The following is a 23,564-nucleotide window of genomic DNA, read 5'->3' on the forward strand; positions in this document are numbered from 1 at the left end:
TGATTAGCCGTGTCCCCGGTTATGGACAACTTGAGTATCTAGTACTTGAATATCATTGTGAATCTCAACATGTTACTTCTAATTAATGTTGTTGGGTTTTAATTATTTTTAATTGGGATTGAGAATGCTGTCAACCATTCTCAATGTTTAACAACCACCATGATAGTTAAATAAACTTATTCCTTTGCAGTAGGGAAAAATTGGCTTTACGCAAAAACCTTATAACCATAGAGCTTTTCCACCAGCCAAATATGCATGTAGTGATAGCCATTGTTCATCATTCTCTATGGTGTGAATTTGCCAGTACATTCAATGTACTGACCCGTTTCGGGCTGCAACGTCTCATGTTGCAGGTTTCTTACGACGAGTAAGTGATACGTTAGGGTTACGAATTCTACACTCAACTTTGCCGTTGGTGTAGATGGGAAACCACAACCTTGTTGCTTCCGCTATATTTGGATTGAGGTAATAGTATTTACGTTACTTTATACATGTGATTTACCTCTGTTATAAATCCTTCGAGTACTGTGTGTGTCAGCATACTGATCCAGGGATGACACATAAGCACAGAGACTTGATCCATTTGGGTCGGGTCGCTACATGGGTCCTAAGAGGTTAGTCACAATAGGCTTGGCTACCCAAATGGTTCTTTGCTTCAAACCACTTTGAGTACCAACAAACTTGGCAACCACATTGCCAACCTTATCCTTCCCAAGAGAATAGACATCATCAATAATAATTGGGTTGGATAAGTTACCACTAGTGCATGAAGAGGCGGGGTGACCTTTCTCGCGACATAGGTAGCAACGTCTACTCTTCACTTTCTTCTCACTTAATTTCTCAACTTGAGAAGCATAAGATTGAGTCTTCTTGGGAAGAGGCTTTCCTTCAACTTGAGGTTGAGAATGAGAGTGTACTTGTGGCTGCTTCCCTTGTTGCTTGTCACTAATGGGCTTCTTCTTCAATGGGCAAGATCTAACATGATGCCCTTCTACTTTGCACTTGAAGCAAACAATCTTGGCCGAATTCTTGACTTGTTCTTGGCCCTTCCTTTTGTTCACCTTGGACTTCTTCTTCTTGTTGGAGTTGAATCCAAGTCCACCTTTGTCATTGGGGGATTTTTGCACACTCAAGATATTGTTGAGTGTGGATTTCCCTTCATGACTCTTTTCCAAGTCTTTCTTCAAACAAGTGACTTGGGCCTTGAGCTCTTTGATTTCCTCTACATGGTTAGTCTCAACACAAGTACTAGAGGAAGTATAAGCTTCATCGTTAGAGCAACAAGGCAAGGAAAGAAATTCATCACAAGATGTACCAACATTGTGAGTAGATGAATTACATGGACTAGCACGTGGCAATATAGCATTTTGACTAGAATTAGTGATAGTATCCACATGAGGCTCACTAGATGTTACCTTAGAAATCATGGCCTCATGAGATATCTTTAGCTCATTATGGGATACTAGAAGATCATCATGAGAGCTTGAGAGCTTTTCATGGTTTTCTTCCAATTTCCCATAATTGCTAGATAGCAACTCAAGTTGACCCCGAAGCTCAACATTCTTCTTCAATATGGATGCTTCACAAGAGATAGAGTTAGTAGCACAAGCATCATCATGAGCAACAAGAGGAGAAGACACCTTGGCAAGCTCTTTTGAATAAGAAGCTTTCAGTTGAGCATGAGACTCGGTGAGTTTGATGAGCTCACCCTTAATGACCCTTGAGCCATTTTCGAGGTGCTCAAAGTCCTCAAGGAGTTTAGCATGCGCAACTTCAAGCTCCTCATTTTTAGTTTCAAAATCATTGGCCACCTCAAGAGCTCTATCATGAGATTCCCTCACTCTAGATAATTCTAGAGCAAAAGTCTCCTCAAGAGATTCCTTGGTGGTTTGTTCAAGTTCAAGAGCTTGAGAGAGGTCCGCAATCTCATTAGCGTAATCACGCTCATGACCTTCCATTTGATCAATGGTGACCTCATGCTCCTCAAGACGAGATTCCAACTCATCAATATATTTCTTGCCCTCAATAGCAATAGACATGATTTCCATGAAGTTGGAACAAGCAATTTTGTTCTTAAGAAGAGCTTTAAAAATCATTTCCCCCTTAATTTTTAAGGAGGCAACATCATCATTCTCTTCATCATAATCAACATCATCATCACTCTTGCTATCATCAATATCATCACAAGATATATTGGGATTCAAAGTGGGAGATACCTTTGAAGCCTTGGCCATAAGGCAAAATGCAATAGATGATGATGTAGGATCCGTTGAAGGACCATTCAAGACCACATCTTGTTCCATGGGGTGTTGTGTTTCCTCTACATTGTTAGCACAACAATTCGAGGAAATATATGCATTTTTATCATGGCAACAAGACATAGTAAACATATCATCATGAGATTTAGTCAAGCAATTTCTACATGATATGAAAGGACTATCAACACAAGCATATGAAGCATTTTGAGTGCTCGAAGTGTTAAAGCCCAAAGAAGGAGCATTGCAATAAGATAGTGATGAAGGATCATCCACAATAAGCATACTATCATCATTGCAATGACCAACACTACTCACCATACCATTACCTTGTGGCAAACCACATGTAGGTGAAGTAGAAGAAGTTGAGAAGACTATACGACCGGAGGTGGAGGGAGAACAATCATCCCCACAAATCTTGGACACACCATATTTTTCTTGAAGCTTCGTCCACAACTCATGAGCATCCCGGAACGACATGAGTTGAAATAAAACTACATTGCTCAAAGCATCGAAAAGCACATTAGAAGCTTGAGCATTGAGATAAGAGTTTTTCTCATCCTCTAAAGATAATATTAGGGGATCCTTTGGAGGAGAAAAACCCATATCTACAATTTGCTCTAAATTTGGGTCCATGACCCTAAAGAGATTAAGCATGCGAATTACCCAAACATCAAAATTTGTGCCATCGAAACTAAGAGTGTCAGAGAATCCTAATCCCCTAGTCGACATCTTTACTCTCTAGGCGGTTAAGCCTAACAAAGAGAGACGACGCTCTGATACCAATTGAAAGATCGTGGATGTCGCCTAGAGGAGGGTGAATAGGAGTTTTTTTAAAAAAAATTACGATTTAGGCTTGAACAAATGCGGAATAAACCTAGCGGTTAATTTGTCAAGAACAAAACCTAAAACAACTAGGCTCACCTATGTGCACCAACAACTTATGCTAATTAAGATAAGCAACTATGTGATAGCAAGATATATAACAAGAAACAATACGGCTATCACAAAGTAAAGTGCATAAGTAAAGAGCTCGGGTAAGAGATAACCGAGGCACGCGAAGACGACGATGTATCCCGAAGTTCCCACCCTTGCGGATGCTAATCTCCGTTTGGAGCGGTGTGGAGGCACAATGCTCCCCAAGAAGCCACTAGGGCCACCGTAATCTCCTCATGCCCTCACACAATGCAAGATGCCGTGATTCCACTAAGGGACCCTTGAGGGCGGTCACCGAACACGTACACTTTGCCAACCCTTGGGGGCGGTCACCGGTACCCGTCAAATTGCTCGGGGCGATCTCCACAACCTAATTGGAGACCCCGACGCTTGCCCGGAGCTTTACACCACAATGATTGAGGTCCAAACAACACCAACCGTCTAGGGCGCCAAGGCACCCAAGAGGAACAAGCTCTAGGGTGCCCAAACACCCAAGAGTAATAAGCTTCTCAAACTTCACTTCCACGTATCACCGTGGAGAACTCAAACCGATGCACCAAATGCAATGGCAAGGGCACACGGAGTGCCCAAGTCCTTCTCTCTCAAATCGCACCGGAGCAACTAATGCTAGGGAGGAAAATGAGAGGAAGAACAAGAAGGAGAACACCAAGAACTCCAAGATCCAGATCCAAGGGGTTCCCCTCACATAGAGGAGAAAGTGATTGGTGGAAATGTGGATCTAGATCTCCTCTCTCTTTTCCCTCAAAAACTAGCAAGAATCCATGGAGGGAGTGAGAGTTAGCAAGCTCAAAGAAGGTGAACAATGGGGGCAAAAACAAGCTCAAGAGATAGGGAACCATTGGGGAAGAAGACCCCCTTAAATAGGTCCCCATGAATCTGCCCGTTATGTACAGAACAACATAGGAGCGGTACAACCTCTATGAGCACCGGTACAACTAGTAACATGCAATAAGCGGTACAACCGGTAACATGCAATAAGCGGTACCACCCGACAACCGCACCACAACAGAGGCCAGTCCGGTGGTAGAGCGGTACATGACCGGTACAACCTCCGGACCAATTCTGAAGCGGTACAACCGCTCCAAACACCGGTTGTACCGGTCAAGCGGTACAACCTCTCCATGGGGCGGTACAACCTCTCTGTGTAAAACAGGCAATATCAAAACAGCCACAACTTTCGCATACGAGCTCCGAATTCGACGAAATCAAGTTTGTTGGAAAGCTAATGACAAGGGCTAACACAGTCTTGAGAGAAATATAAATAAGAAGCAAATGAGAAAAGGACCATAATAAAATGGTGAGAACCCTTCCTCGGATAAGACTGGTAAAACCTCCAACACCGAAAACATCATAGAAGATGCATGCGAACTCCGTTTTCGATGAACTCAAGATTGTCATAAAGATGACCATAAGCTCTAAGACTCACAAATGGAACCAAACAAGAACCAAGAAAGATGATGCAAGGATGCAATGGTTTGAGCTCTCGACTAATGATATGATCAAGCTACTCCCTAGAGAGCCCCCCTTGATAGTACGGCAATCGATCCTACAACCCGGTCTCCCAACTACCACTATGAGACCGGTAAAATAGAAAACCTATCAAGGGCAAACCTTTGCCTTGCACATAGTCCACTTGAGCTAGATGATGACGATCTTGACATCCTCAAGTTGGACCACCTTTCTTGATTGTGTTGGCTCGATGAAGACTCCATACTCCACTATGGGTGAGCCACTCTTTGGCACATCTTCAAAATTCCATTGACACCACAATGGACGGCAAGCTTCAAGCTTGATTGCTCCCCCATACTCCATTATGGGTGAGCCACTCTTCGAGTTGCTCCACTTGAACTTGCACACTGCAAACTTGATGGAGATCACCACTTGATGTCATCCTCCATGGGTTGTATGAGATCTTCCTCTTGAAGCAAGACCATGGAAACATACCTAACCCCTCAAAGAACTCTCACGTAGACCATGGGTTAGTACACAAAGCGTAATGGACAATGCTTACCATACCGTGGGATCACTTGATCCCTCTCGGTACTTCTTCTACGCTTTGTGAGTTGATCAACTTGATTCACTCTTGACTTAGTCTTGATCAACATTGAATCTTTCCAACTCTCTTCATTTGGATGATGTCTTGAAGGTAAACATGAATGATCACACAATCTTCTTCTTCAAGACATGCTTGCAATAAGCTCAACTCACACATGACCAATCTTTGGATAATTCCTTGAAAAGCACTTTGGCCATCTCAACTCACACATGACCAATCTTTGGATAATTCCTTGAAAAGCACTTTGGCCATATCAACTCACACATGACCAATCTTTGGATAATTCCTTGAAAATCACTATGGCCATCTCATAAACTCCTTGAAACCAACACATGGACTTCAAGACAATCCTATGGACAAATGCTCCAAATATAACTCAAGGCAACCGTTAGTCCATAGAGATTGTCATCAATTACCAAAACCACACATGGGGCACCGCATGTCCTTTCACCGGTCATCCCGCATCTAGCGAAGATGCTGGTGCCGGCGCCATATAAGGCGCCGGAGAAGAAGGCCAAGGGGGCCAAGAGTGGCCCCCGTCGCAAGGGTACTTCGGACGTGACGTCCGAAGACGACGAAGCTCATTCCTCTGTCCCTGAGGACAATGACGAGGAAGAGGAGGAGGAGGAGGAAAACAACCCTCCCCCTGGGGAGAGGAAGAAGAAGAGGGCGGCTTTGGCGCGTCTGGAGGCGAAAACGCCCAAGAAGGGGAAAGGCGTCCCAGTGGTCAACACCGCATGGGACGTTGACAGCAGTCCGGAACGATGCCCCCGCACCAAGCCCCAGGCCGCATCGTAAGTGACACGGATTGCTCATGCACACATCCGGCCCTTTCTCTTCATTATCTTGACATAGTTAACTGTACTATTGCAGTCCGGCCCGCGACCTTATCCATCGATCCTCATCTAGAGGTTCGTTGGCTCCGTCGGAGATGGCGAGCATGCCGCCACCGCCTGCTTATTCCCCCGGGGCCAGGGATGACATCGAAGTGTTGTCCCGGAGGGCCGCTCCGAGCCAGGGAGGAGCCCAAGACACTGTCCGGGAGGCGCCACAAGGCGAGACCACCACTGCCGGACACATGGGGGAGCAGATCCCCATGGAGACTGGCGAAGAGGGCCGTATTCAGTTCGGCCCTCAGCCGGATACGATTCCGGAGACCTATATGGCTCCGGAATCGGGCAAGCAGCCCCCTTCGAAGGAGGAGGGTGCGCTGATTCCACCGGTGGCCCCTGTCCATCCAGGGGCACCAGATGACCTGATGGGGGCGCTATGAGGCGCCTCCGTTGTGGACGAGCACCGTGTCCTTATGGGTGCAGTGATCGAGAAGTTCAGTCCGCCAAGAGTGGACTGAACGAAGCCTGTAGCAACCTGTTGACAGGTTTCAAGGTAAGTGACATAGAAAGAGAAAAACCCCATGTAGTCAGTAGCCCCTGAGACACTGTCCGGTGTTCGGCGAGAAGAACCGGACAGAGGATCAATATCTTATTGTAGGAGACTAATGTAATATGTATGAATAAGAAGGCGCCGTTGTTGGCCGCAACCTCGCATGCTGCCGAAGTCTCTGAACTGAGGCAGAGGTTGGAGCGGACTGAGAACAATCTCGACGAGGTTAAGGTTCGGCTCCAAGAGAAGCAAGGTGAGTGACGACTTGATGTGTGTTCGGAAGGAGTAGGTGATGTATATTGACCGCGGTGTTGTAATATATGCAGGAGCCGCGACCGAGGTCGAGGCCCTGAGGAAGGCCCTGGGCGAGGCCGAGGAGAAGGCTGTCTAGCAGCAAGCCGCCCGTAAGAAGCTCAAGGCCCGGGTCAAAGAAGTCTAGCAGGAGCTCCAGGATGCGGTGAAAAAATGCGAGGCCTTGGAGCATGATGCGTCGGCTCAAGGGGCCGAACTCGCCAAGGCTCGTCAGAGTGCGGAGAGTGCATGGAATGAGGCCCAGGCTGCCCTCTAGGAGATCCAGGAAGCCAAGAAGATCACGGCGGGTAAGGCATTTAAGATGCAAAGAAAGTATGCGGAGAAGCAATACCTTTTACTAACCCGGGTTCGGAGTTCCCCAAGGGCTTTTGCAGATTTGCCACGCAGTGTAGCAAACGCCGCGGAGTTCTATCGAGCCGAAGGAGGGGGTTATATGGAGAAGCTATTCTGGTCGCAGTATGCGGCGCCGGAGCATCCCGTGTCCCTCACCGATCAGCTGAAACAGCTGGTGGAGTTGCATAGGGTGGCCGAACTAGCCATTAAGGATTTGATAATCCGGCTATGGCCAGCCGAAGCTATGCCAAGCAGCTACTTCGGACTCGTGAGGCAGATGGTGAACGCCTGTTTGTGGCTGGGCGTCGTCAAGCGATTGGCCTGTATTGAAGGTGCGCGCATGGCCTTCGCCCGTTGCAAGATGTGGTGGGCGAAGATGGACGCCGTCGAGGTGACCAGAGGGCCACCGGAGGGCAAGAAGCACCGCACACCCGAACGGTATTTTGTGGATGTCCTGTAGGGGTCTCGCCTTGCGGCAGCACAATGTTCACAGGGCATTGTGTTTGAATGAATGTGTTCATGTTGCCTTTGCCTTGTATTATGAAAACAAAGCCTGTTTTGTAATGTAATTTTGTTATGCTTTAATTGTTACCTCCCGTGCGGCCGTGTTGTATGTAATCTGAGGGCTGGCCAGTCGTCGGCTTCTGCCCTCACATAGGTAGTACAGAGGTGTTTGGGATGGAATCTAAACAATCTTGATCCAATTATATGGTCCTTGAAGAAGTTGTTTAGCGCAACGAACAAGGAAAACAGACTATATGGCTTAAACGCCCTCACTTAGCCATAGGAGTTTTATAATAAAGCATGGGCGCAGCCCCTGGTTCAAGCCAGAGTGCTGTCAGCATCTGGTCGGGAAGTGCCGATCTTTCGCATAATGCGGAAAAAATCTCCAACGATTTGTAACCCTCGAACAGCTGACCGACTCTCGCCGTATCATGACAGTCAGTTTTTGGCTTTCTCTACTGAGGTGCTCATCTGGTCAAGGCCAGGGCACAATCTCAGTAGTTCTCCCTTTACTACCCTAGCTGATTTAGCGGAACGTAGGGTAGCAAGCACAGGAGCCGGGCAACCCAACTATTGACCAAAGACATGATTCGGAGCCAATGCATATAATGCTAAATTCGGGGTGCCGGACTTATCTTTAAGGATTGTTTGGAATTTGTTGCCGTATCGTGGGGCGATGGGGAGCCCGTGGCAAATACGAAACGTACCAGAGTGTACGGTTGCTAGAAAATAAGTAATTTAAAGGAAAACATAGGGAAAACAGAGATAGGATCTGGGGCCCTTGAACTTCGATCATGAACTGTTTCCATTATAGTTGCGTTAATGTGTCCAAGCATATTGATACAAAATAGTGCAATAAGCAACCGGCTATTTGACATGCCACAACCAAAGGCAAGCTGCGTGTGGGTCTTGAAAACTGATAGAGTAATCGCTGAGTTAGCCTCTAGGACTTCCCATGTACGCCTGTGCTCCGTATCAATCTGGTGTGTTTATCCTTTGACAGGACCATTAATCAGGCCGTCGAAGGAGGCCCGCATAACAGAAACCTAAGAAAAAAAGGAAAAGGAAATAGTGAAGTTATATGTGCGTCCGGGAGCGGTCTAGCCGAACTGTAGATCCCGGGCTAGCTTGTGCCTCTGTCTATGCCCATGGAATTTTGAGTGCGTAGTTATGTACGCGTGGTATGAATGCCACTACCTCATCGGGACTGGGACAGAGGCCGAGTTGCTAATCAAGCTCTTCACGAGCCGTGTTGTCTTGTTGCGGTGCGGTCCGGACCCTCTTGGTGATGTCCAGGGGCTCGGCAGCCGGATTACGGTTCTGCTTGAGAAGGCCACTCTGTACCTCTGCTGCAAGGGCGGCCGTGTGTTCTTCTGTTCGAAGGGAGCGTTCAGTGTTGCCATTGACTGTTATGACGCCGCATGGACTGGGCATCTTGAGCTTGAGATAAGCATAGTGTGGCACTGCGTTGAATCTAGCAAACGCGGTTCATTCGAGCAGTGCGTGGTAGCCGCCGCGGAAGGGGACGATATCGAAGATTAACTCTTTGCTTCGGAAGTTGTCTGGAGAACCAAAGACCACCTCCAGCATGATTGAGCCCGTACAACGGGCCTCTACGCTTGGTATGACTCCTTTAAAAGTAGTCCTTGTAGGTTTGATTCGTGAGGGATTAATGCCCATCTTCCGCACTGTATCCTGATAGAGCAGGTTGAGGCTGCTTCCACCGTCCATCAGGACTCGTGTTAGGTGAAATCCGTCAATGATTGGGTCGAGGACCAGTGCGGCCAAACCACCATGGCGGATACTAGTTGGGTGATCTTGACGATCGAAGGTGATCGGGAATGATGACCACGGATTGAATTTTTGGGGCGACTGGCTCTACCACGTAGACGTCCTAGAGTGCTCGCTTGCGCTCCCTTTTGGTGATGTGTGTAGTGTATATCATGTTCACCGTTTTGACTTGAGGGGGAAATTTCTTTTGCCCCCCAATGTTCGGCTGCCGGGGCTCGTCGTCCTCGTCCTCGCTTTGTGATCCCTTTTCTTTGTTCTCAGCATTCAACTTGTCAGCCTGTTTGAAAACCCAACAATCTCTGTTGGTATGATTGGCTTGTTTATCTGGAGTGCCATGTATCTGGCATGGATGATCGAGTATGCGTTCCAGGCTGGATGGCCCCTCACTATTCCTTTTGTAGGGCTTCTTCCGTTGGCCAGACTTGGAGCCGCTGAATCCGGCGTTAACTGTGGTGTCATCGGTGTTATCACCATTGTTTCGGCATTTGTGCCTATTGCACTGGAGCTTGCCGATGCTGTTCTTGGCCTCGGAGGGGCCTGCCTCGTTGGCTGTGTTTTTGCTACGGGCCAGCCAGCTGTCCTCGCCCACGCAAAAGCGGGTCATGAGTGCTGTGAGGGCTGCCATGGATTTCGGCTTTTCTTGGCCAAGGTGGCATGCTAGCCATTTGTCACGGATGCTGTGTTTAAAGGATGCTAGGGCTTCGGCATCCGGACAGTCAATGATCTGGTTCTTTTTGGTTAGGAACCTAGTCCAGAATGTTTTGGCTGATTCTCCAGGTTGTTGAACTATGTGTCTTAAGTCATCGGCATCGGGTGGCCGGACATATGTACCTTGGAAGTTGTCAAGGAAGGCTTCTTCCAAGTCCTCCCAGCTGCCGATGGAGTTTTCAGGCAGGCTATTCAGCTAGTGTTGAGCTGGCCCTTTGAGCTTTAGTGGGAGGTATTTGATAGCGTGGAGGTCATCTCCTCGGGCCATGTGGATGTGGAGAATAAAATCTTCAATCCACACTGCAGGATCGGTTGTTCCGTCGTATGATTCAATACTGACGGGCTTGAACCCCTTGGGGAATTCGTGATCCAGCACCGTATCTGTGAAGCAGAGAGGGTGTGTGGCGCCTCTATAGCGGGCCGCATCACGGCGCACCTGCGATGAAGTCCGTCTGCGGTTATCGGCCCGGGTGTGATTAAGTTTGTCCCGTCCGAATAGGTAGCTGTCATCCCGAGTAGGGAAGCGTCCTCGTGATCCGTAGATTGATTTGGTGTGTCCTACTCTACTGTCCAGGTCCTGTTGAAGGTCGTATGTATGGTCCCGAGTTGTTTTGTCCCTATTTTTATGAGGCGGTGGGGCGGGCTATTGTTCGGCCCGAGTTGCTGTTTTATCCCTACCACGGGGTGGTCGGTCCACCGCACTATCCCGGCCACATGGTGGTCGGTCCTCGTTACACGAGGGAGGTATGGGATCTGGTGCCTCCTCATCAAACTGAGGTAGTAGTCTGTGCTTTGGGTAACTCTTGGCTGGGGGCTTGAGGCCGTATTCTTCAGCTGCCAGGACATCAGTCCATCTGTCGATTAGTAGGTCTTGATCGACTTGGAGCTGCTGCTGCTTTTTCTTTAGGCTTCTGGCAGTAGCTATTAGCTGGCGCTTGAAGCTCTCCTACTCTAGGGGTGCCTCAGGCACGATGAAATCCTCGCTGCCGAGGCTCTCCTCATCTTCGGAGACTGGACGATAACTATCATCATCCGGGTCATTGGGCATGGCCTGTTTATCAGGGTCATCTTGCCCGTTGTCTTGTTCCTCCTGTTCGGATGCAGCTCCAACAGGGTCTTCATTGTTTTCGGCGTCGCCCGGAGTACTATTTTCTCCGGTGCCAGTGTTGCCATCTTTTGAGCGATGAGGCTTAGAACGGCGTTTAGGGTGCCGACGCTTGGACTGTGTCTCAGAAGGTTTATTCGCAACTGGATCCCCTTTGTCATCATCACTAGCTTTTTTAGGTGTGTCGACCATATACACATCATACGAAGAGGTGGTTGTCCAACGTCTAGTAAATGGCGGGGCCTGGCCTTGATCCTTGTCGACATCGTCGTCCATACCGTCGATGTCTTCGGGGCCGTAATCAAGCACGTCGGTTAAATCATTGACGGTGGCTATGAAGTGGGTGGCGGGTGGGAAGCAAAATTCCCCGTCACCAGCCTCTAGCTCGAACTGAACATAGTCCGGCTGTGAGTCGTTCTCCAAGGACAAATTCTTTAGAGAGTTTAGCACATCACCCAAAGGTGAGTGCTAGAAGATGTCTCCGGCGCTAAATTCGGAAATTGATAGCCGATCCAGCTCGGTGTCCGCAGGCGCACCCGGTCCGGAACTTATAGCCGGAGACGAGTCCGGGGTTCCATGGACGCAAATATTGCGGGGTGTCGGGTCCGTGTGCGGCTCCAACACCACGGATTCTGTGGCCTCGGATGACACGATCTGCTTCGGTTCTAAGGCCGTTGCAGTAACATGAACCATCTCCTGGACGTGATCCGATGACAGATTTAAGTCATGTTCATCAGGGCGAAGGGGAGCGATTGCTACGGTCTCAAATCCGTTGAAGATCAAGTATCCACGGATGTCCGCGACGTAGTTCAAGCTTCCAAATCTGACCTGGTGGCCAGGGGCGTAGCTATCAATCTACTCCAGATGGCCAAGCGAGTTGGCCCGCAGTAAGAAGCCGCCGAATATGAAAATCTGTCCGGGGAGGAAGGTTTCTCCTTGGACAACGTCACTATAGATGATCGGAGGGGCCATCGAACCTCCCGTTGACGGCATAGTGGAACTCTCAATGAAAGCACCAATGTCGGTGTCAAAACCGACGGATCTTGGGTAGGGGGCCCCAAACTGTGCGTCTAGGGTCGATGGTAACAGGAGAAGGGGGACACGATGTTTACCCAGGTTTGGGCCCTCTCTATGGAGGTAATACCCTACTTCCTGCTTGATTGATCTTGATGAATATGAGTATTACAAGAGTTGATCTACCACGAGATCGTAATGGCTAAACCCTAGAAGTCTAACCTGAATGACTATGGTAATGAGTATATGCCTTCCGGACTAACTCCTCCGGTTTATATAGACACCAGGAGGATCTAGGGTTTAAATAGAGTCGGTTACATAAGAAGGAATCTTCATAGTCGGTCGCCAAGCTTGCCTCCTACGCCAAGTAGAGTCCAATCCGGACACGGCTACGGTCTTCGGCCTTCATGTCTTCTCAGCCCATTAGTCCGGCTCAATAGATAACAGGCCGGACGCCCGAGGACCCCTTAGCCCAGAACTCCCTCAACTGGGGACTGAGGAATTTGTTTCAGATGAGTGAAAAATGGAAAATTGGGGTGCTGACTTTCCCAAAAGTCATCATTCAGAACTGGCATTGTGCACCCAATGTCCACATCCTCATCTTCTCCACTCATTTCTTCAATGTTGGCCTCTTCAGTAGTAAACTGAGGCATGGGCGACGAAACAACTGTCGTTGAAGGGATTGCATCCACTTCAATTTCTTCATCCAACTGCTCTAAGGAAGCAGCAGAAGGAATGTCTTCATCGGATCCGCTTGGGATAACGTATTCTTCATCAAAAAGAATGAGTTCCTTTGATGGCATGCTTGAGACTGGAACAACATAAATTGGATTTTCAAATGAGCTGGTCAATTTCTTCATCTTCTTCGGAGCTGACGTGTCTGATGAAGTTGATGCTTTCCTTTTCTTCACAGCTGCACGCTCCGCAACCTTGGTTTTCTTAGCTTCTAATGCAGAAGGAAGAATTGGACTTGGTGCAGGTGCAGGAGGGGCAGAGGAAATTGGGTCCATGTCTTCAGGCACAACAGATGTGGTTGCCCTGGTAGAAGCAGTTTCTTCAGGCACATCGGTTGAAGCTTCAGCTGTCCTGGCAATTTCTTCAGCGCAACATTGGAGGTTGCATTGGCAGTTTCCTCAGCAGCTGGAATGCAGTCATCAGCCCTGGTACTAGTATTTTATTCAGCTGCCTGATTATCATCAGTAGTGCTGGCATTTTCTTCAATAGGCTGAGCAGATGCTTCATCCTGAGGAATTTCTTGTTGTGTAGGGGCTGCAACATTGGTAGTGAACTTTTCAGTTATCTTTACAAATCTGACTTTGGCTCCAAGCCAGTCAGCATAGCAGTGATCAAATTCATCACTCAGTTTCTTGATCTCTGATTGCAGAGCTACAAGTTCATCACTTGGGTGCTTAAGAAAGTGCTCTTTCTTGTACTGCGCTTTCTTCACCTTCCTACCCTGTTCATATTTCCATTTTTCTTCGACAATGAAGTGAGTCAACACATGACTTTGTCCAGGAGTTAGGTTCAGCTTAGGTAAAGGTGTGTTGGGGTCCTTGTGCCACAAGTCAATGAAGTCGAGGATCAACTATGGATCCAGCATCAATGGCACATTAGTGCCTTTGGCTATAGCGGCCCGGTGCTGCCTATCTCTGATGATTTCAGCGAGTTCTTCATCATCAGCTTCGTCGTCATCGGACGGTACTTGGAAGGCGACCTACTTATTTTGAGGACTTGGTCTAGTGCCTCGTCCTGCAGTGGCCTTGGTCTTCAGCAGAGTGGGGCCAGTTGAAGAGTGCAGAGGAGCTGATGAACTTGCAGAGGCTCCTGAGGCAATAGAGATGCCTGTTGTCCTTTGGCATGAGGCAAGATGCACAGGTGCTGAGGACTTTGAAGGAGGAGCTGAGAATTTTGAAGGAGCTGGTGCGGCTTGAGGAATTGGCCATGAGGGCTTGGCAAAAGTTGGTCGCGAGGGCATTGCAAAGGAGCTTGGCCCTGAGGGCATTGAAGAAGAAGGAGCACTGGGCTTGTGTGCGGGCTTCTTAGGCATGGCCTTCTTTGTCATGCTAGCAGAGGCCTCAGTAGTGGAAGTAGCAACAGCAGAGTGTTCATTGAATTTCCTCATTGCTTCTTTTGCTACTCTGGCCAACTTAGCTTGACGCTTGGCCCATTTATCAGGATAGTCCTCACCGCGCTTGAGGCTAGTGGGATCAGCTTCTTGGCCAGGTGCCAATGGAGGTCTTGGGCAAGGAGGGTGAAGAGCGAATTTCTTCATATATTTTGAAGTGAGATAGCGATATTCCCTCCATTCCCGTGCCCATCTCCTCTCTATCTTCTGTATGCACACCTTGCGCTGATTTTTGGTCTCCTTGCCATGTTTGGCCTCATCAGGTGTGCAATATTCATCATAGATATCCTCAGGGATTTCAAACGCAGTGTTGACCTCCAGTCTCTTGCCTCCCTTCTAAGGTTTCTTACCATCTACCATTTTCTTCAGCTGAGGGTTTTGAACTATTGAGTTCTCTGAAGAGGTATGCAACTTTTCTTCGAGGAACGCTGCAAATGAGTTAAGTTGATGAGTACCTAGAGATTCAGCAGCGGACATGTGTACCTGTGAAGAGAGTATAGGTGCGAAGAATTTGGAGAGGTCATATGCGTTCTCAGAAGTTTTTCCAAAAAAGAACAAGTTTGAGGAATTTGACCGGATGAGTCTTGAGGAATTTCACTAAGCGTTCTTTGACTTAGGTTCCAGAGTTGTACAAATTTGAAAATCCACAAAAATGAGGAATCTTGAAGAAAAATGTTACTTAGAGAAACAAATCAAGAGCAGATGATATGTTAGGTGTTTAGTGTGTGAAGAGTTGAGGAATAAACACCTTTTGAGGATTTGAAGAAAACAACAGAATCAACAGGGGCAGTAAAAGTAACTTTTAATTTACCCTTGATGAAGAACACAACGAACTGTGAAGTGTAGATTTGAAGCTCGTCGGTTTAGATCTTCCACGCCCTAACTTGGCTGAGGAAGACAGCTACGGCGGTGGCGGAGTGAAGAAATCCGCAGCCGGCGTGAGTACGGCGGCGACGAGGTCGAGGCAGTGAAGCTCTTCCTCACCGGCGACGATGGAAGTAGCGGTGGCGCTAGGGTTTGAGAGCTCGAGTGAGGGAGTGAGGTCGAGCGGAGTAAAAACGAAGTGAGGAAGGGAGAGGGGTATTTATAGCCGAAGTGAAAAACTGCTCGCCCGAGGAAATTGGACGAACGTGCCTGAGGGAGTCCTGGATTAGGGGGTGTCCGGATGGCCGGACTATACCTTCGGCCGGAATCCTGGACTATGAAGATACAAGATTGAAGACTTCGTCCCGTGTCCGGAAGGGACTTTCCTTAGCGTGGAAGGCAAGCTTGGCGATACGGATATGTAGATCTCCTACCATTGTAAGCGACTCTGTGTAACCCTAGCCCTCTCCGGTGTCTATATAAATCAGAGAGGTTTAGTCCGTAGGGAGAACAACAATCATACCATAGGCTAGCTTTTAGGGTTTAGCCTCTCTGATCTCGTGGTAGATCTACTCTTGTACTACCCATATCATCAATATTAATCAAGCAGGACGTAGGGTTTTACCTCCATCAAGAGGGCCCGAACCTGGGTAAAACATCGTGTCCCCTGCCTCCTGTACCATCCGACCTAGACGCACAGTTCGGGACCCCCTACCTGAGATCCGCCGGTTTTGACACCGACATTGGTGCTTTCATTGAGAGTTCCTCTGTGCCGTTGCCCTCAGGAAGGATGCCTCATCCCGTCTTTAAAGACGGCACCGTTGCTAAGGGAGCTTTGGCTGTCGGCCAAACTCTCCGGCTAGGCAGTTTCCTTATGACCGCCTGTTCGGCTGCTGCGCCGACGATGACCTCTCGGGTCATCGAAAGCAATCTTCACGTCAGCTTGGAATTCGCCGAGCAGCTAGACCCAATGGAGCTCTCTTCCCTAAACGAGCTCTTGGATTGCATCGCCGCCCTAGGAGTCGCTACGGATTACGACCAGATTGGGCCTAAACCCGATCTGAGAGAGATTAACTCTCCCCAGGTCACCCATGACGTTGCCGTGGTAGAGGGACAGTGTGGAGACCCTTCATCTATCTTAAGGACTAGCTATGTCCGGATTCCCGATCCCTCCAAGCCGGATACCCGCGGAGGGGAGGATATCACTCAAGACCTGAACTTAAAGTCAGGAGACGGACTAGATTCATTGGGCCGCATCCAAGAATCCCAATGTCCGAGTTCGGAAACTCCTTGGCCCCTGGGTCTCAGATTGGGTGAGGTTTCGGATTTGATTCCACCCACCCACCCGTACAAAAGCGATCTATCCCAAATTAGGCAAGAGCCCGAAGAAACAGTACATCATTACTGGGCCAGATTCCTCCTGGTTATGAACAGGATAAAGGACTGCCGCGAGGAAGACGCAATTTCATTCTTCTGCAATAATTGCACGGACAAGGGAATCCTCAACGCCATAAGTCGCCGTGATATTACACGCTTTGCTGACTTGGCGTCCATAGTACGAAAGTACTGTGCGATGGAAAGCGCCTGGAAAACCGAAACAAAATTTTGGGACAATCCGGCCTTGAATACAAACCCGGTCCGAAATAAAAGGGTGCATCATCGTCAGACACCCGGGTTCAATACCAAAAAGAAAAAGCCCTCTATAGGGCACGGAACCGTACTGGAAGGATGGCTTGATGGACCCTGTAAAATTCACAGTGCAGAAGGCGCCACACCAACTCACAGCCTTAGAGCATGTTGGATACTCTGGCAGGTGGCAAAAATTGGCGAAGATCTTCTAATTCCAAAAACCACAAAAAGCCACCCAAGAGAAACCAGTACGGTATTAATAGTCTTCGAGACTTTCGCATCAAATAATATGCGAAAAAGAGCACTCCGCGGCCTTGCCGAAGTCTACCAAGTAGCAACAATAAACCCATGGAGTGACACGGCTATTACTTTTAACGCCAGTGACGAACCTAAATTCCGAACAGCCCGAGCACCAGCCGCATTGGTCCTCAGTCCAATAGTGGACGGCTTTCGTCTTACCAAGGTACTCATGGATGGAGGTAGCGGATTTAACCTCATTTATGAGGAAACCCTTCAAAAAATGGAAATAGACTGGAACCGCATTGAGCGAAGCAGCACAACCTTTAGAGGAATAATCCCCAGTCGGGAAGCGCGCTGTACAGGAAAAACACACTAGATGTGGTGTTCGGCACGCCGGATAATTACAGGTCCAAAGAGGTCATGTTCCAGGTGGCCCCGTTCAGTAGCGAATATCACGCTCTGCTAGGGAGGGAAGCGTTTACAGTCTTCCAAGCAATACCCCATTACGGGTACATGAAGCTCAAGATGCCCGGGCCTAACGGAATCATCACTCTCGTTAGTGATCCGGACATAGCACTCCGCGCCGAAAACAAGACAGCCGCACTGGCCCTCGAGGTGCTATCCGAAGCCCTAGCGGCTGAGGAACTGACCGCGCTGTGCTCCATAGTGAATAGGGACCATGTGATACTCGATAAAAGATCCAAGTCCACCTCCTTTAAACCGGCGGACGAAATAGTCAAATTCCAGGTGCATCCAATGGACCCCAATAAAATAGCTTCCATCAGGGCACAGTTAAACCCTGATGTAGACGCCGCACTGCGAGAGTTCCTACGAGAGAACTGGGACATTTTCGCCTGGCACCCTTCAGACATGCCAGGAATCCCACGCAGGCTGGCCGAACACAACTTAAATATCCTAAAAGGATTCAAGCCAGTCAAACAGGCTCTTCGGCATTTTTCTGAACCTAAGAGACAGGCCATGGGAGAGGAACTAGCCAAGCTATTGGAGGCCGTATTCATCAAAGATATCAAACATCTGGACTGGCTAGCAAACCTGGTGATGGTACCAAAGAAGGACAAATCCTGGCGCATGTGCATTGATTTCAAAGACCTTAACAAGGCCTGCCCAAAGGATCCCTTCCCTCTCCCCCGCATCGATCAAATTATCGACGCTACCGCAGGACACGATTTGTTGTGTTTCCTCGACGCATACTCCGGCTACCATCAAATAAAGATGGCAGAGTCAGACCAAGCCGCAACGGCATTCATCACACCATACGGCCCATTCTGCTTCAACACAATGCCCTTCGGGCTCAAAAATGCCGGCTCAACATATCAGCGCATGATTCAGACATGTCTGGCAAACCAAATCGGCAAAACAGTGGAGGCATACGTAGATGATGTGGTCGTTAAAACAAGACATGTCGAATCTCTAGTAGACGACTTGAGGCTAACATTCGATAACCTCCGAACATACGACATCAAGCTCAACCCGGAAAAATGCGTTTTCAGCGTTCCAGCCAGAAAGCTCTTGGGCTTCATTGTATCCGGTAGAGGAATTGAAGCAAATCCAGCCAAAATCCAAGCTCTGTCACAATTGGATATCGCGAAGGACCTCAAACAAATACAAAAATTAACCGGATGCGTGGCGGCTCTAAGCCGCTTTATCTCCCGCTTAGGAGAAAAGGCCCTACCCCTTTACCGCCTCCTTCGGTGCACCGAACACTTCGAGTGGACGGATGCAGCCACGGCCGGAGTCGACGAAATAAAAGCCATCTTGGCAACAAACCCAGTCCTGGCTGCGCCAAACATTGGCGAACCAATGCTATTATACATTGCAGCAACCCATCAGGTCGTAAGCGCAATGCTTGTCGTCGAACGAGAAACGGATGGACACAAATTCCCCCTTCACAAGCTGGTCTATTATGTGTCCACTGTCCTTACTCCATGCAAGTCACGGTATCCGCACTATCAAAAGATTGCATACGCGGTATTTATGGCATCCCGGAAGCTGCGACACTACTTTCAGGAGTGTTCAATAACAGTAGCCTCGGAAGTGCCACTTAACGATATTATAAATAACCGCGACGCGATGGGCCGGATTGCAAAATGGGCCATTGAGATCCTCCCGTTTGACATAACTTACAAGCCACGGTGAGCTATCAAGTCGCAAGTTTTGGCCGACTTCGTCGCAGAATGGACGGAGGCCGAACTCCCTAAAGAGTACGTCACATATTCAAACTGGGTCATGCACTTCGACGGCTCCAAAATGTTGGCCGGTCTAGGGGCTGGCGTCGTTTTGACATCCCCCACAAGAGACACAGTTCAATATGTACTCCAGATAATGTACACAGACTCCAACAACGCAGCCGAATATGAGGCCCTTTTACATGGTCTCCGGATGGCAATATCCATGGGCATTCAACGCCTAGAGGTGCGCGGGGACTCCAACCTCGCAATATCCCAAATAAATGGAGACTTTGATGCCAAGGATCCAAAAATGGAAGCTTATCGCAACACCGTCCTAAAAATGTCAGCCCGGTTCGAAGGGCTCGAATTTCACCATATAGCCCGGGAAAATAATCAGGCGGCAGATGTCCTGGCACGCATCGACGCAAAACGCGATGTAGTCCCCCCAACATCTTCTTGGAAAGGCTGTTCAAGCTGTCTGTAGTATGGGAAGGGGAACCTGGCAATAGCAGCCCGGACCCAACCACACTGCCCGACACCGAACACTCTGACACAATTGGAGGCTCTGCCAATGAAATAACACCTTCAGCCCACGTAATAATGGCCGTCATCGCCCCGTGGACAGAACCATTCCTCGCCTACCTTACCAGGAAGGAACTCCCTGAGGACCAAAATGAGGCACGCTACATAGTGCGGCGATCTAAAGCCTATAAAGTCCATGAGAGAGAGCTTTATAAGAAAAGCACTACCGGAGTCCTTCAAAGGTGCATCTCCGAAGAGGAAGGGCGGAACCTCCTGGCTGAAATTCATGCCGGACTCGGCGGACATCATGCCGCAGCTCGGTCCCTTGTAAGCAAGGCCTTCCGTACAGGCTTTTATTGGCCGACGGCCCGGGCAGACGCCCAGGACTTAGTCCAACGATGCGTCGGTTGCCAGCTTTTTGCAAACCAAAGCCATATGCCACCCACCGCCCTCCAAACTATCCCCATCACTTGGCCCTTCGCGGTCTGGGGGCTTGACATGGTTGGACCCCTTAAAGGCGGAACCTACAAGAAAAAATACTTACTGGTCTTGGTGGATAAGTTCACCAAATGGATAGAAGCCAAGCCTGTTAAGACGGCCGAATCCGGACCGGTGATAGACTTTATATCCGGGGTTGTACACCGTTACGGCGTCCCCCACAGCATCATCACTGATAACGACACGAACTTTATGGCCGATGAGGTAAAACTCTGGTGCAAAAACATGGGCATCAAGCTCGATTATGCTTCCCTCTATCACCCACAAACCAACGGCCAGGTCGAACGTGCAAATGGTCTTATCATGAGCGGCATCAAACCCAGATTAGTGCGGTCCCTTAAGGAATCTAATACGCACTGGGTAGAGGAGCTCGACTCCGTACTCTGGGGGCTGCGGACCACGCCGAATCGCACCACCGGATACACACCATTCTTCATGGTGTACGGCGCAGAGGCAGTTTTGCCCTATGATATAATTCACGACTCACCTCGAGTGCGCATGTACGAAGAAAGAGAAGCCGAGCTCGATCGGCAGGACAGTTTGGACGCCTTGGAGGAAGAGCGTGACGTGGCAAAAGCCCGTTCCGCATTCTATCAACAGCAGGCTCGAAGATACCAAAGCAGAGAAGTACGGGCCAAAAATTACAATGTTGGTGAATTAGTTCTACGCCTGCCGGAGAAGAAAAAGGACAAACTCAAGCCCAAGTGGGAAGGTCCCTTCATAATCGACCAAGTCCTAACTGGTGGAGCGTACCACCTGCGAGATGCATCGGATAACCGACTCGAACCGAACCCATGGAATGCAGCCCGTCTACGAAGATTCTATGCCTAGCGCCGGACTCTGTGTTCGTCTCCTTCCTCTATCCATTTTTATATACTTTCTGTCTTACATTTCTCTCCTTCTCCTCTCTCTCTCTTATAGCCTTCAAAGGCTCATAAAGTGACGCGCTATCCGCACTCATTAAACCTGGGGGCTTCTTTAAACAGAAGCTTATTTATACGGGCTTCATGCCCAACACATGTGTTACACTTCCGCATGTACCTTTTATTCGCCATTATATGCATCGATATGACTTAAGTTTTGGCCAAGCTGGTTGCCTGGCTCCTGTGCTTACCCCTACGTTCCCGATTGTTCGGCTAGGTGGTAAAGGGAGCACCTCTGTGATTGTTACTGCCGGGTCAGCCAGATGTGTACCTCAGATTGGGTGAAGCCGAAAGCTAGCGTTCTTAAGGGAATATTCGGTCGGTGAACTCAAGATGATCTTTTCTTCCACTTATTTATCTACACGCCACCAGATGTTTTTACTGCGCCTCTTTTCGCAGAATGGACATGCACTTTAGGGCATGCCTCCCAGGGAAAGGAACCCCTAACGGAACTATTCTCCCTGGAAGATGTTTCTTACTAACCATGTAATATAACATAACTAGTTGGGCACTTGTCTGTTCAAGCACTAATGACCCCTACGCCTGGTCTCCATGCATACCCCGGTTCTTATATAACCGCGAGGGTATTCGGACACACTCCGGACCGTCAGGTCCCGAGGTTGAAGCGAAAAGGTCGGCCATGACAAACGATCTACAATCCGGCTAGAAGGCATAACATATGTCAATTAAAATTACATAGTCAATCTGACTGATTGTATTCCTCTTCAATTCCATCTAACAGGCTGTCTAGTTTACAGTCCTGTTGGGAATACTTTGCGGCTAACTCTACTTGGCCGTATACTAAGCTCACAGGGATCTCCTTCCCATCGGGCCCTATGGGTCCGACCTCGGCCATGTGGTTTGGGTCAGCCTTCGTGTACCGCATCTTCACCATGGCCCAGGCCTCCCTGGCGCCTTGACGGCAGGCCGACATCTTCCACAATCAGAAGAGCCGCCGCGCTCCCTTCAGCTTCTCTACAAGCTCTCCAAGGCCTTCGGGAATGGAGACGGATGGCCACAAGGCCTGGGCGATGCCTCGCATCACCTGCCGAACTCGCTCGTGCAGTTGTGAGAGCTCGGGAAGAAGGTCACCCGTAGAACCGGGCATTTCCTCTGCAGGACGACCTGTTAGCATACCTACAGACATTACTCTGTTAGTCGACTTCCTCGCTGAACTCTTTTTTCAAAGTTCGTTCAAGCACTTACTATATATGCCGCGTCGAAGCCGCTGATTCTTCTTCACGGAGTCCAACAGCTGGGCACGAACGTCCTTCAGTTCCACGCCTAGCTTGGTGTTGGCATGTTGGAGATCGTTCTTCTCCCGCCTCACCTTTGTCAGCATGCTCTCACCAGCCTTTAGCTGGCGTCGGAGTTGTTGCACTTTCGGATTTAATCCGGCGCCATCTGTAATTTCATTTGTCAGATTTGCACCCACGCCGCACTTCGCAAAATACTTATCTTCCGAAGCGTATATTACCAGAGGGGGTCTCCTTGGGCTCCCCTGTCGCGGCGAGTGTGGCCTCAAGTTGGGCTTTGCACTCTTCCAGCTCCTGGGACAGCAGGGTGTTCTTTTCTGTAAGAACCTGCATAACAGATGATCCTTAAATCAGTTATTCTAACTGTTTCAAGTCTCGGGGGCTACTGGTATACATATATAATTACCAAAATTTTCTTACCAGTATGTCTTTCACATACTGCTCCGTGGCTCTGGCTAGACCATTTTGAGCAGCATGGAGGTACGCGTCTCCCGAATCGAAGGCATCCAATGCCTCTTAGGAGAAACAAGCGTCGCGAGGAACTGTTCGGCGACGCCTGTGGTTCATGGCACTCTCCACCTCGGAATTGGTGGCAGACAACCTGTCCGCATCCTCCGTCGGAGGAGCGTCCGGTGCGCGCCTCGTATTCGCCTCCGCTTCTGGACCAGGCTTTGGAGCCTGGCTGGTGGAGACGCGATTGGCAACCTCTCTGGATATAGTCCGGGGAGGTCTCTTCGTCCTGAAGAGAGCACGAGTGTTAATATGCCTCGAAGGAGTAACACCTGGGAATAAGGTGGCGCGCTATACCTTTGCGCCGGTGCCTCAGTCTGGAGCACACTTCTTTTCAGCTCGCGGGGCCTTGTCGCCCCTCGTTGGCTAGTCGCCGCAGGCTCGGCCTCC

Source organism: Triticum urartu, chromosome 5 (assembly GCF_003073215.2).
Source record: "Triticum urartu cultivar G1812 chromosome 5, Tu2.1, whole genome shotgun sequence".
Lineage (NCBI taxonomy): Eukaryota > Viridiplantae > Streptophyta > Magnoliopsida > Poales > Poaceae > Triticum > Triticum urartu.